This window comes from Ananas comosus, unplaced genomic scaffold (genome assembly GCF_001540865.1).
Source record: "Ananas comosus cultivar F153 unplaced genomic scaffold, ASM154086v1, whole genome shotgun sequence".
Taxonomy (NCBI): domain Eukaryota; kingdom Viridiplantae; phylum Streptophyta; class Magnoliopsida; order Poales; family Bromeliaceae; genus Ananas; species Ananas comosus.
Window position 1 is genome coordinate 10,486 of NW_017890825.1, and position 15,428 is coordinate 25,913.

The 15,428-nt window shown below is 43.1% G+C and overlaps 1 long non-coding RNA gene across 2 annotated transcripts; it reads right to left on the reverse strand.

Annotated features, from left to right (window-relative positions):
* Positions 1-13,467: 13,467 nt before the first annotated feature.
* On the reverse strand, positions 13,468-15,302 carry LOC109704300. Of its 2 annotated transcripts, none has more exons than XR_002214276.1 (4): positions 15,220-15,302; positions 14,966-15,122; positions 14,412-14,527; positions 13,468-13,661 (listed from the first exon to the last, which is right to left on the reverse strand). It is a non-coding gene; the product is annotated as an uncharacterized LOC109704300 (long non-coding RNA). The 2 variants fall into 2 exon arrangements; XR_002214277.1 differs by having other exon boundaries at positions 14,966-15,125.
* Positions 15,303-15,428: the final 126 nt, after the last annotated feature.

Here is a 15,428-nt window from a genome sequence, read left to right on the forward strand (position 1 = left end):
AAAATCGCAAGAAGGTCCTCCCAGAGCTTAATATACTTAGCTAAGTCCCTGCCAGCGTGTGCGTTTCGCGCATATGTACCTCCATGTTCGAATTCACGCAATTCGATACATAAAATATTAGGTCTTTTGTGAAAATATCATTTTGCGATCACCGACCTCTCCTCGAACAACACGCGATTTTCGCAGATCCGTCCGTCAGATTTGCGAACGGATTGCACCAGTGCGATCAGCACGACGGAGACAACAAATCTATGATTTTGGTTCACCTCGATCGACCACGGATTCGCGATGAAATCCAACCTTTCATTCCAACAGAATGAATAACACATAAATACATATAAAACATGTATTTTTGGATTTTCTCGAAATCCGTGCATCAAACTCAAAATCCATCAGCGCCAGTAGTTCCAGAATAGCTGAACCGGTCGAAACGAGCTATTGGATCGCTATGAACGGAGTCCGATACGCGTAGAAAGCCAACTCTACTCCGTGGCTTCACCGAAAAACCGGAGTTACTATTCACTTAAGTGAAAACTAATAATCGCGTAACTTCTCCGTTTTAGCTCATTTTCTCCTGAAACTTGACGAGTGCTTATATAGTTAAATTACACACATAAACATCATCAACAGAGAGTTTAGTAGCACTGTAAAAATCTCAATCCTTACAAGCAACCTCCTACTGTCGCTGCACTACGTCAGCTTATTGCCTCATCACTCCAACGAGTGAGGCCAACTATTCACGGAGTTCCAAGTCTCCAATCGCCTCAGATTGCTCAGGAACCTCACTGAGCCCATCCGCGTCGATCTCGTTGAAGATCACCTACACGGTGCCATCATTTTCTGAAACACAATAACTTTAATTAAATCCTCGACCTTCTAGGTCAAATATAAAAGACTAACATAGACAAGCGAAAGTGACACAAGGAAGCCTATTCTCATCAATAGGTTTCATGTTGTCGTGCTCCCAACATGAACACACTCGGTTGAGAATAAACTGCACCTTAAATCTTCCTCTAATACCCTTTTTAGAGGTATACAATATACGACCCAATCGATTCATCTTTCACCACAAGTTATAAGTTCTCGTCTCTCACGACCCTCAGTCCTTATGATTTACTATTCTAGGGTCTCCTAGGTCCATCTAAACCATTTCTATGCTCTAATACCACCCTATCTGTCACGCCGTGAGACCCGCCACTTTGGTCGGATTCGGGCGCGCCGACAGACCGCCGAACGGACAGAATATTTCCTATCCGCCCAAGGCATCATAATTAGTACAATTTAAGTGGTTTCAAACAGAAACAAAATTCATACACCAATTGCATAAGAAAGGCATTAAACATGATTACTAAGCTATTACAAGCATTCGTCACATTTCACATTCATTTACATTCTTTTTGTTTCCAAATACAATCAACTTTATTATAACTCTGCTTCATTCTTTTCTTTCTATACCCTAAGTTACGCTAACCCAAGGTACATCTATTTCTGGTCTCAAGTGGTGGGGCGCTATCCACCGAGCAACGCCCTTTCCTCGCGCCGCTGCGCTACTCGCGTGTGGACTTAAAAAACATGGGGTTGGGAATTATAAACATAGTTCTCAGTAGGTACGACTACCCAAGAGAAGAGCTTGACACACCAGGTCCAAAGGAGGCATCATAAACAAGTTAGTCCAACAAATAAACATATAATTTTATACAAGTAATAAACGTCATGCTTATGCCTCAACCAAATGCAATAATGAACTCAATGCAAGTAGGTATTCTTTTTCTACTTTCTATTGCACATCCAATCTACTCCTAAGATTTCCTTTCCTTAGCCAAGCTATTTCACCCGACCTGGTCTTGAGTCAATCATCCATAGCTTACCGCTTTACTTGACTTAGCCATCTGGCGGCGAAATCGTCGCACATGCCGAACAATGGCTCAAGTCAACGGACGGTGTAGTCCTTTACCTGACTTAGCCATCTGGTGGCGAAATCGTCGCACACGCCGAACAATGGCTCAAGTCACCGGGTGATGAAATCGTCGCACACACCCCCCTGGCATCAAGCCCGGCGGCGAAAATCGTTGCACACGCCGAAGCTCTGATACAAAGGTCACCAATATCACTGGATGTGCACATCCGTCCATTTTCAAGTCAACCTCTTTAGGTTTATGTTCTTATGTCCAAGTGGTCGTCCTACTACTATATTTCATAACCTAGGTTCTACAATACTAGGTCCAATGTCTTTTTCCACCTAGGTTCATTCTACTCTAGGTTTAATGATATTCTAATAGAAGTAGTCTTCCTACCACTATATTTTCTAATTTATGTTCAATGACATTAGGTTCAATGTCCAGTCATGTTATTTGTTATCTTAGTTGTCCACACCTAGGATTCATGACATCTAGTCCTTATTTTCACACTTGTCGAGTTATCTGATTTTCCTAGAGTTCATCGACCTATGTTCAATGTCCACACCTATGCATACATATATATCCTATATGTTCCACATGCCTACGTTCTTGTCCAATGGCAAATAGTTTAATCTAGCAACATATAATTCATACACTATGTTTGCCAATTAATCTACCATTACATACATACATCAATAATAATATCATACTTTACTCTTTGACATGGAAGCGACCTAGTCACTTTAGTGAAGCACAACTCAGTTCACAAAGCTTCCTAATTGCTGGTAGACACTTGCAATTAAGCCAACTTCTTGGATCTCTAAGCTTGCTCCCAAGCTTTTCTTGCCCTATACAAGAGATCCATTTGTTACCATTTTCGAACCACTAAATGATTTTTGCTTTTGAAATCAAGTGGCCTCACATGACTTCCTAACCCTCAATTAGGGTTTTAAAGGGTTAAAATATTTTTACAACCCTCCACAAGCAGAGCCCTCTTTCAATCTAGGGTTTTCTCAAACTAGAGGAAAATCCCTAATCTCAAGGTAAATCCCACTATTTGTGGTCTAGACTTACCTAGGGTTTGCCAAAATCCTAAATCCAAGGATTAAACTCAAAACCCTAATCTCTTAATCCAAAAACGAACCTCGAGTCGAAAGCGCTCCGAGCCACCAAGCGTCAAAAGTGCGATTTACCGCTCCTCTGAGCTTCCCAAGTTCGATCTTCACCAAAATCTCCAAGTTGGAGAAGGAGAAGAAAAGAGTGAGAGGGATGAGCTCCTCCCTCTCTCTCTTTCTGTGCATGCGCGCGTGTGTGTGTTTTCTGCAGAGAAAGAAGAAAAGGGTCCTTATGAAGCCCCCACATGAAATTACCCATTTACCTCTCAAAATCAGCATTCTGTAGAGCTGAGTATCGGTACTCGGGTTGGCATACCGGTACTCGGGCACCTAGTACCGGTACCCAATTTCTAGTATCTCAAAATCTGAACGTTGAAATTCCAATTTTCTACTGCGTACCGGTGCTCGAGTTTCAGTACCGGTACCCAATACAAATCCAATACCGGTACTCAGGTTTGATTCCTCAAAACCCGAGAGCTTATTTTCCTCATTTTGTATTGTGTACCGGTACTCAGATTTTAGTACCGGTACACAATACAAAATCTGCAACTTAGGCAGATTTCAGCTTTTGAAGCCTGTTTTCGCGTCTTGTTTGGGCCGAAAACACTCGAATGCTCTCCAAACTTTACTGGAACTACTTTAATAGCTTTTTAAGCTAGTTCTCACCAAAACTTCATGATTGTAGGAGTTCAGTATATTACACTCTCCCCCACTCAAAAAAAGTTTCGTCCGTGAAACTTAAATCACACCTCAATTCGACTTGTCAAATAATTGAGGATATCAATTCATTCTCCCACTCCAGAGCGGCTTCATGCTTTTTGTGGTTGCTCAAGTGGCTCACAACAATGGACGTGGGTCCAATCACAAACTTGCTCGTGGAATGTGGTACATGAAACATATTACGAATTTCCGCAAGTCTTGGTGGCAGCGCGAGTCGATATTCAACAACTCTACACGCTCCAACACCTCTCACAATCGGGCATACGAAGAACTTATCTTGCCTTGTGCGCCAGTTCATTTTACCCCTCTCAGGTGGCATTTCCCAGGAATGGTAATCATTTACTGCCCTATTCCGCATAACCGACAACTGCCCGCATACTTTGCTTATCGGGCCCGCGTCGTCACCAACTGTCATCAATAGACGACAAACCTTATTAATGCCACTCGATACTATTTTCCTTCGAGAGCAGGACTACCCTTCATTCTCGTAGTGTGGATCAGACAAGAATGCACCAACTAGTCGGACGGTCCGCCACCACTACGTATTTTATACTGGTAGACCTCCTTGATTCACACAAGAGTCCACAGAGTGGCACTCTACCATCCTGGCCATTCAAGTGTCTATGTTACAATATACAACTCTTCTTTACACTTACCATCCTATGGTGGAACTTACTCTAATTTGATCACCGGCATTGGTTAAAAACAATATCACGGGTGCATTGCTCAATCACGAGTGCTCCAATCGCACCTGGGCTTTTAGCTTACAGCGAGATGACACACTTCGGCACATCCCCAAATGCTAGTTCACCTGAAAGCATAGTCCCCAAACCTCACATGGCTTTCTACTAACTTATTGTCTCATAGAGAGCACTTCACCTTACTTTCATTTGCCACGGGTCATCATCATGTCGTTCTCGCGACAATTCCACACGAACACTCCGTTCGTGAGTCCAATTAGGCGAGCGGTATGACCAAGCCTATGCTCCTATGGTCACTACCCTTAGTCTACCTAGATACGATCAATGCTCTCGTACTACCAGAGCCATCGGCTAAACCGCTTACCTCGGTTTATCACCGATGGTCTATAGACCAATAATCCTTTGCAGGCCTACCGCCTAAACCTATCTCGATAACGCGCAACGTTTCTCGCTTACAAGCGTAGACCCAATCATCACTGGGCGGAGTCCTCACTTAGGACTTCGCACACACTCCAACCAGGAGCAACTAAGACCATAAACCACTACAAGTCCTCGGGTTGGGTCATATCTACACCCTTGGTGTACTATCGGTCACACAATCTCACATAACACGTTCTACCGAGCAACACAAACCTTTATCGGCTCCTAAGCACCTAGTACGAGCCACCAGCCTTACGAGCGGTCCATGGCCTGCTTCACACTTACCAATGCTCAAGTGCTACTGCCAACAAACCCTTCTCGGCTGAACCAAATTCACACTCCACGAGTACCTACACTTGAGCATTCTACGCTACCAAACTTTCCACAATAAATCAAGCACTAGGCAATCTTGCCTATGCTCACAAGCATGTGAGTACAATTCTCTTCACCTTGGTTGAGGTACTACCAGACCTACTCGCCAGAACTTGGCGATCGTCCAGCTACTCAAGTTTAGGGGAATATTTGCCATGGCATGTAACACACTGGACCTTTGCAAATTGCAAGATTGAGTGTTTGATCAGTATTTCGAGTTTCTCCAGATATTCTGGAGGGTCGTTGACAGTGTTCCGACCTATGGCTCGTATCCCGAGGTTTATAATATTTTAAGTAGCGCTAAGATCACCAAAATGATGGACTTAGGCTGCTCTTGGGTTGCTGTTTGCAGGGCTGTGTACCGGTACAATATTGATGTTGTACCGAAACAGATGGTGTACCGGTACAACATCGGAAGTGTACCGGTACACATGGGGATTTGCGAACCCGAGGCTCGGGTTTGCTGTTGCGCAGGACTTGTACCGGTACACTTTTTCGTGTACCGGTACACTTTGCTTTGCTTGCTGATGTTGTGGGGGAGTGTATTTGCATTTATTGCTAACCCTATAAATGTCACCCCAGCCCCCTTAGAAGCTTTTTTGAGCTCTAACCAGTGGAGAAATAAGGTGAGTCTCCCTCCACTTGTTTGATCTTCATTTTTGATGGATTTTATTGTGTTTTGATCTCTCTTTTCTTCTCCTCCTTACTTTTTGTTGGGTTTCCAACTTTGGAGAAGCTTTGGCTTCGTGTTTGGAGCTTGAGAGAGGATCAATCTTCAAACCTAGAGGATTCTAAGCTTGGTTTGGAGCATCTTGAGAGGTTAGTAGCATGTATTCCTCCTTTAATACATGTTTTGATGGTTTTTGATGTTGTAACCCTAGATTGAGCATATTAGGGTTAGAAATGGAGATTTTGGATTTGAGGGTTTTGGAGCGCAATTGATCTTATTAGAACCTTTGTTTAGGTTGGATTTGAAGGCCTCTAACTCGCTTTTGGAGATCGTGAGAGGTTTCTTCGCATCCGGTGAGTTTTCTTCACCTTTGCTTGAGTTGTTTACTGTTTGATCCAATGATTGTTTGTAACGTTCGTGTATCCCTCCTTTTGTTACCTTTAGGGTACTAGGAGAGTAGTGGACACCTTTGTCGGCCCAAACGAAGGGTTTCATGAAGCCACGGTGGGTTTGGCTTCATTGGAATAGGAGAAAACTTCTCCTAAGTGGTTAAATGTTTTCGTTTCATCGCATCGCATGCATATTCATGCTAGATAGAATTTATGTGAATTTTAGAATGCTTGAAATACATGTGTTATGTATTATGAAAATTCATCTCTATATAGTAGAGCCTTTTGTGGATTAAACATGCATGTGAGTAGTATTCTTCTTGTGGATTAGAAACATGTCTCATATGATGTGACTCGAATTATGTATTCTTGAACACTAAACTCATGCTTGGACTTAGTGGACAAAAGTGCTATAAAGGGGCACCGACTTAGTAAACTGTGAAACTGCAACATAGAGACATAGTGATAGGCCATTGTGACATCGACTATATTTCATGTTTTTGACATGATGACATAGTGATAAGCTATTGAAACACTTGCTACGTTCCATATTTTAGACATGATGACTTGGGACTTGTTACGGACTTTTACGCTTGCTTGCCATTGTGCTCATTCGCACATGCTTGTGAGGGTCGCTCCCTACAAGCCGGCATTCCGGAGATAGCCATCGCGACATATGCTCGCCCGTGCGGGATTGGCCACCGAAGTGGATTGCCGTCAGAGAGGCTCATTCCTAGCGTGGGGATGTTGACTACCACGAGGCCATTAGGCACGGCGCAGGCTAGACAGCCTATGGGTGGGTCTTACAAGATTGGAACTATGAGTAGTTAATATGCCAAGTGGGCTTGGACTAGGATAGTAAACAATGACATCTTACTATTTGTGTTGTGAACATTATGTTAGTTATACATTCATGCTTATTCATATTAGAATAGCTTTCTTACTTATGCAAATTCATGCTAAGTAGAGATATCATGTTATAGTAGACCTTCATGCTAGTAACTTATGGTTTATTTCATACTTGTACTTACCCCCCTTTTTGCTTTTGAGCCTAGTGGCGCATTTCACTGAAGTCAGTAATTGCCCACTGAAAACTATTATTTAATAGTTCTCACGCCCTCTGTTTGATATTCTTTTTCAGAGTCTTCAGCATCGGCGGAGGCACGGGATCGCGGCAAGGGAGTCGCATAGCTAGATAGTGGAGCTTGCTTTTGCTCCTAGGTGGTTACTCTCCTTTTTGTGTTTTTGTTGTGAGGGAGAGTTTTGGTACCATGTGTAGAGACCACCTTTTTATTATTGTTAGCTCTTACACTTGGGATTTTAGTTGTACTACTTTATAGTTCTTTACTTAGTGGATTTTAGCTTCTTACTTACTCTCTTATTGTAGAATCTAGTTGTATTTTGCTCTGATACTTCTAGATGTCTTTCTACTATTACTTTATTTACCGTTTTATTGTAGACGCCTTATATGTTTTAGACGTATGGCGGGTCTAGACACGTGCCGGGCAGGCTTCCGCTAGGTCCTGGGGCGTGACATGGCACTACCGTTACTCTTGGTGCATTAGTGGACCGAAATTCGAATTTGTTTTCGGTGGATGTGTAAGCAAGTATTTGGGACGAAACTTTTTTAAGGTGGGGATAATGTGAGGACTGAGAATTTTGCTGTGTAGCTAAACTCTCTGTTCATGGTATTTTTGTGTGTATTTTAATTACATAATCACTCATCACATTTCGGGAGAAAACAAGTTAGGATGGAGATTTTATGCGATCTTTACTTTTCACTTAAAGTGAATAGTAACCCGGTTTCCGGAGAGGCCAATGAGAAGAGATGGCTTCTGGCGCGTATCGGACTCCGTTTATGATGATCCAATAGCTTGTTTTCAACTGTCCGACTATCCCGGACCATTTAGCGCTAACGGATTTTGGGTTTGTCGCACGGTTTTCGAGAAAATTAGATTTTATTGCAAAGTGGACTTTTGTTCTTTATCGTTTTTGCTTTTTAAAACTTCTCGTTGCTCCGTTTTGCATGTGGACCCTCGGGCGAGGACCCTTCTGCAAGATAATGTTTACGTCGAGGGACTTTGGCTGCATTTTTGCTAATTAGAGGGTTTTGGAGGCAACTATCTGGTATATATATTTATATATGTGTGTGGTTTTGGAGAATCGGAGAGAGCATGGCTTTCGCCGCGAATCGGTGACCAATTCGAACAAAACAAAATTGTAGGTTCGATGTCTCGGTCATGCTGAACGTGCCGGCACAATCCGTTCAAAAATCTGACGGACTGATCGCCAGATATCGCGCGTTTATCGAGAAAGGGTGGAATTGACATTTTCACATTTTGTGCAAAACCCTCTATATTTTATGCGCGGAATTTCATAAAACTCAGCGGGCTGAAGCACGAGGTTGTCATACACACGCAGACAGGATCTCAGCTGAAAATATTGAATTTCGAGGGAATTATGCGCGGAGTCAGCATAATATAAAGGTGAAATCTAGGGTTTCTTCATGAAAACCCTTACCCTAGCATCTATACCTCCCAAGCCGTAGCCCTAGCAGATCCCTCATCCTCGGCAGAGGTTGTTGTGCACCGTCGGAGCCGGTGCCGACCTGCCTCGGCGGCCAGAGCTGCTACCGAGCTCTCTTTCTTCATCCTCTTCCTCACCAACTCTCTCTCTCCCTCACTTCCTCTCGGTCTGGAGCTAGACCAAGGCTTCCTTGCACTATCCCTCAACCACCCTCCCCTCGGCCCTCGAGCGCCTCCACACTCGTCTGGGATCGCCGCCGCTGCCGCGCGCTCAGGGCGCCGCCACGGCCACATTTAGGCTGAGATCGCCTCGGGCAGTCGTGCGGAGTTGCGTGTCGCCGCCCACATCGAGCATCACCTATCTCCCATTTCCTATGAACTCGGGGTACCCTTGCCACCGGTCGACGCCACCCCGTGGCCGCCGTTGCGGGAGAAGCCAAGTCGATCTCTCCCCTTGTTTCCTGTGGCTAGGGTTTCATTGCCCACCGCCCCTATCGCCAGCCGATGTGCGCGCCGGCTTCCCATAGTCGACCGCACCTGGCTGCCACCGGCGCCCCCACCGCTGGAGCCCCAGTAGGCCGGAGTGAACCCAGATCCTCTCCTATTGGCCGGTTATGCTCGGTTTCGATCATCGCGCTATTTCGACGCATCTGCACCTTCTCGAAACTTATGGAGGGGAGCACCGTAATCCTGAGAGTCCCCCGATCATAATACTCACCTCAACTTCCGCCGGGGAGGCCTGATCTTGGGATTTCACCTTCGTCGCTTCCCGTTCACCTCGACTGCTTATTTTTGGGATGTTCCTGTACGCTCCTCGATTGCTCGCTGTGCTTCGGACAGTGAGCACAGCCTTCCCCTCGGCCGACCCCAAGAATGCTTGGATCGCGGTAACGACTCGTATCTCCACCCACTATTCATATAAATGCTATATTGTTTATGGAAGGGTCTTTTGCACAATTGGGGTGGCTACTGTGGGCAGAGTGTAGGTGACCTCTGGATTGATCATCCAAGGTTCGGGGCCTTCCACCAGGATTGAGTTGCTGTTTTGCGCGTTTTTCGGCGAAACCCGCCAGAGAAATGCGGTTTTGGGTCGGGATTCTTTCGATGCTTTTGGATTGCCCTTTGTTTTGCTGTAGAGCCTTGTTGGCTAGTCACCTATGCCGTCTCGAGTGTACGAAGACGTTAGGTGAGCGGCGGTGGATTCCGATGTCGAATCAAACATTTTTGATAACCCAAATTAGAATGGTTATCCGACGATAATCATTTTGGTGTAGGACTTAGTGATTGCTGCCGGAACACCCAAATGGGTGTGTTTCAGGGCAGCGGTCAACTCCTAGTGCGAGTCAGCGCCTTCCGAGACTTTACGTGGGTCCCGGGGATGTCCCGGTACGATTTCGGGACGTTCTCGGCGTTTTGCGGAGAACGGTTGTTGGGAAACTGAATCTCGGGATGTGGGATTTGTGTGAGTTCTTTCGTTGAGTCAGTAGGGTTTGTCTCTAACTCGATGGACCCATTGTAGGTCTGGTTGACTTCTTGAGCATCCAGAATTCGGACGCGACTGTGACAGGTGGGTGTTTCGACCTGGAAGTCGGTTAGATTGTTTTACTTTCCTTGTCCTTGCTATTGCACTTGCATATCAGTATTTTAGTCTCTACATGTCGGTTGCCTTTGTTTATTGTTCATTTATCTATATCTTGATAGTTGCATGGTGATAGTTGTTCGTAAACATGTAGAGCAGGCTTTCATATATTGTATATCTGTGGACCCGAGTCCAGACAACACATCGACTCCTTTGTCGTGTGTTTCGATCTAGTTGATCATTGTTCGGTGTTGTACGCCTTTATATCTGGCTTCAATCAAGGCATCGATTTTCTACCGATTTTCGCATTGAGCATATCAGCATAATTTAGTCATAGCACTGTGTGTATTCCTAGACACTAGATTGGTTTGGCCACCGACCAGGGGTGTACTTATCCAGATAGGTTGTCAGTGGACGCGTGAATCAGGTTAGTGTATGCATTGTGACAGGCAACACTTAAGGTCTGCGGACCAATATGGTAGGCACCAGATTGAGTTTGATTTGGATTATTTACCTTTGAGCCATCTGTTCAGTTGAAATTCTGTTATCAGTAGTGGTTTGGTTCTTGCCCATTTACTATCTTGTTTCTATTACTACTATAGTTGCTTTTGTATTACGACATATACCTATCTGTGAAAGTTTTGGGGTGCCCAAGGATCTATCTAGATTGTATCTAACACCTAGAGGGGGGTGAATAGGTGTAATAGCCAAAAACCACAAATCTCAAGGCGATAAAAATAAATGCGGAAAAAAAAAATCACACTGAGATTTACATGGGAAAACTCCAACTGGGAGAAAAAAACCCACGGGACCAACACACGAAAAAATAATTCCCTAAGAGAAAAGATTATAAGGTGATTACCGACTCCACTGACTCGACCTCTCTTAACCTCTTAAGAATCTCGCGCAATCCTTCGGGTTGTCCACGCTCTCACGTTCCGAATCCACNACAAATCTCAATGCGATAAAAATAAATGCGAAAAATAAAAATCACACCGAGATTTACGTGGGAAAACTTCAACTTGGAGAAAAAAACCCACGGGACCAACACGTGAAAAAATAATTCACTGAGAGAAAAGATTACAAGGTGATTACCGACTCCACTGACTCGACCTCTCTTAACCTCTTAAGAATCTCGCGCAATCCTTCGGGTTGTCCACGCTCTCACGTTCCGAATCCACGAACGCCACGTTCCGAATCCACGAAACGCCTCCACTCCGAATCCACGAAGCTCACGATCCGAATCCACGAACCGCCATCAATCACGCCGAATCCACGACGCCGTCATGAAGAACATCATGTGTATGGTGATCCTTCGCTTAGAGTGTTGTAGAAAACCAGAGAAGAAAACTCCAAGCGAAGCGTAGATCAAATCGACATATTGATATTAAATTACCATATCTCGATTTGACCTAAAAGAGGCTATTTTGTAGAAAATAGGTTTTGGACAAAATCCTAGCCTCTAGGGTTTCTCAAACATGTATTCTCATGATGCTTGATGTGTTAGAGAACCCCAATAGCTTATTTATAGACTTTAAAATCAATTGGAGTCGGATTAGAAAGTTTTTACGATTTTACACTGTGTACCGGTACACTTTTAAGCTGTTACCGGTTACACGATGACGGAACAAAAAATTGACGAAACACTGAAACCGGTTACATGTTGATGGTTGTACCGGTACACATTTTGTACCGGTACACTTCTGATGCTGTACCGTACACTTTGCAAATTTCAGTATTTTGCCTACAACTAAGTATGAATCACCACAACATAAATTAAAACTTTACCTGAGCATCGTGATTCACTTCGTGAGTTATTTTCTGATATTTTCGAAATCTTGGATTCTTCGATCTTCAACATTACGCACCGATCCTTCAAGACTCCGACTCAATCCACGAAACTTGTCAACACACAAGGCTTAACAATCTGCCCCTTTGGCAATTTCGTGACAAAACTCACAACAACTCAAAAATTAAATCTTAAAGAAAAACGAAGTTCAATGTCATTACCAAAACATCGAACCCCTCGCGTGTAATCCAAATACAAATTGAAATCCAAAATTATATCAAAACTCCTAAAGCAGACTCTATGACTTAGACACAACTAGGAATCTTGAAGTCTTGATTTCCTACAAAAACAAGTTCTCCAAAATGATAAAGAATTTCGAAACCATTTGATTTTTATACCTTTCAATGTCATTATCCTCGATCACTTCTCCCCCTTTGTTCTTAAGTTTATCCCCTGCTTCGATCAATACCTGTTCTCTCCTACTTCGATCAATACCTGTTCATCTATGCTCTCCCCCTTTTTGTCAAAAATTGACAAAGACAAAGCATATAAACAGAGAAAACAAACTAGAAAGCATAAGAGTAGTCAAGTCATAGTTACAGGCCTAAAGAAAATGCAAAGACAAGCAAAGCAAAGATAAGCAAGCAAAGCTAAACTAAAATATCGTCCTAAAAAGCAAAGTAAAGTAAAAAGGCAAAGCTCGAGGAAGAAGTCACTCAGTGTCCTCGTCATCATCATCATCATCGTCTCCTGCTCCAGTTCCAGATCCCCTAGCCTCAGAAGCACCACTGGATGGTGGAATGAGTGGATGTCTTGACGTAGACCTCATGTAAGTGGTGTAGGTAGGCTGAGTAGGAAATACGTCGTCATGCCTACAGCCTAGCTTCTCCAAAATTCTCTTTATTCCTATCTCCACCTTCTTAGTAAGATCTGTCACCTTCTACTTTAAAAAGCGCACCTCATGGTGAAGTGATTCTACAGTAATCACTTCCCCTGAACTCGAAGATCCCTCACTCTCTGCTCGAGGTGGAGGTGCTGAACTAGAAGCTCCTCGAGATGATCCCTTAGTCTGCTGGAAAGTCTTCAGTGTGCTGACTGACTTTGTCACGTCCCGCTATCGCAAATTTGGTCGATCCGGGCCCGTACACAGACGCCGAACGAACAGCACCTTCTCTGTTCGTCCAAGGCTAAACCACAACGAATACATGTATAAAGAAATAAACAATTCCCAGGATCACATTTCAATATACATGGCTTGCTCGAAGGCAAGCAACAAACACAAGTGATAGTAAAGTAACTGAACAATGAAATTCACTGTAATTCAAAACTTTACATAACTGAAACATTTAGTTATCTACATGTTGTATATACATCAAAATGGATGATACATGATCTCAAAATGGTAACCACTAAACTCTGGTGTCGGCTAACTAAGCTGCAGGGCCCTTGCCACGATCCTCGGCAACAGCACTCGTACTGGAACCTGTAAGGTTAGTGGTGTGAGAACTACGAGAAAGTTCCCAGTGGGTTCGGCCGCCGACCTCGCCGACTCACCCACTAGGTCTAATCAGGCATATGTAGGCAAAGGAAGTAAAGCAGATAGTAACCAACTAGATATGTAACTACTACAATGCCTGTACAAAGCTGAAAGAAAGCAATATATATATATGAAAACTGTAAATATGCATGCATGCTTTTCATTAACTTTACCCAATCTTTTGGTTAACCCTTTGGTTAACAATTACTTACTGACACTATCCCAAATATCAGGGAGACGCAACCTGCACCCGACGGGACTGTCAACTGGGGTAGACGCAACCTCCTGGTCCAGTACAGATGACTACTCCGGAGCTCATCGTTCAAGGAGGAGCGACCTCACTTGAACCAAACAAATGTGAGTATGATCTGATCCCCCTTTAGAGGATTCAACTGACAAACACTGTCACACTTTACTCTAACTAGTTCTTTATACTAGTTTCACAATTCCATTTCTTGATGCTAACCAAATCTCTAGTTGAATGTCCCCAAGTTTACTATTGCTATAGTCCATACATTCATAGGGTTCCATGTCCACATTCTAAGTTCACATTTTCTCAACATTGATAAGCATTCACATATTCAAATATCACTTGCATAATATCACTACCCTATGATGCATGAATACAAGTAATATGCTCAATGGAAAACCATAGACATAAAAGGTGATTCAAAGACTTCGGATAGCACCACCCACCTGTAGTGGTGTCAACAACTAAGATCTCACGTCTCGGAATGTGTCGACAACTAACTCTCGCGACTCAGTATAAATAGAACTAGAACGGCCTCTACCGTAATTAGCGCGTCGTCGACCTGTCGGAAAGTCAATTTAGACTTGCGAGCACGTTTAACTTTCATTTATATAAGATTAAAAGAGATGAAACTGGTGTTATATTCACATTCTATCAAAACTTGCATTTCAACTCCAAGTATCTATGTATATGTATATACTATCATTCATATATACATATCAGCTCAATATTATTTCAGCATTCATGTTTCATGAACAGCTATTCTAAACATAGAACAATTAGTTCTATTATTTGTATTTCCCCGTTATACTAATTGAATCTCAGTTCTTACTTAGCCACAATTATCTCAATTGATTCTCCAATCAGCTCACTTTCAACCTTAACATCAAGGATCTTAATGCTAAAATTTGGGTCCCTGAGCTTCCATATTTACTTTACACTTAGAAAGTATCTTATAGTACTTAGCATGACTTGATTCAAACATAATTACTCTATTTACCTGAATTAGAAGCTTTTCTAAGTTGCTCTCAGCTTTCTAAAGCTTCTTTTCAGCTCGGAACACCAACAGAAGCTCCACCAAAGCTGTAATTTCAGCACTTCTCACTTTGCAGGAATTTCCTTTATATCAGGAATTTCATCACTTTCTTTTCTAATTCCTGCTGCAGTAAATGATCAATTCTCATTACTAAATGATTCTAGTAAGGTAATCAATACAACTTGTTTTACTCAACTCAGCAACTAGACTTAAATTACCTTGATTAATTACTTCATTCCAATTGGTCTCAAACCAGGGCAGCCCCAATATGCCAACTCCACTCAGCCTAGTGCTCTCAAGTAAACTTCGTCACTCGTTGGACTATCTTGGAACCTAATTCCATTGAAACAAGATTATAAACCAATTTCAGTTCGATCAACGGAACTTTAACGAGTCAATTCTTAAGGACGTCGACCTTAATCGTTTG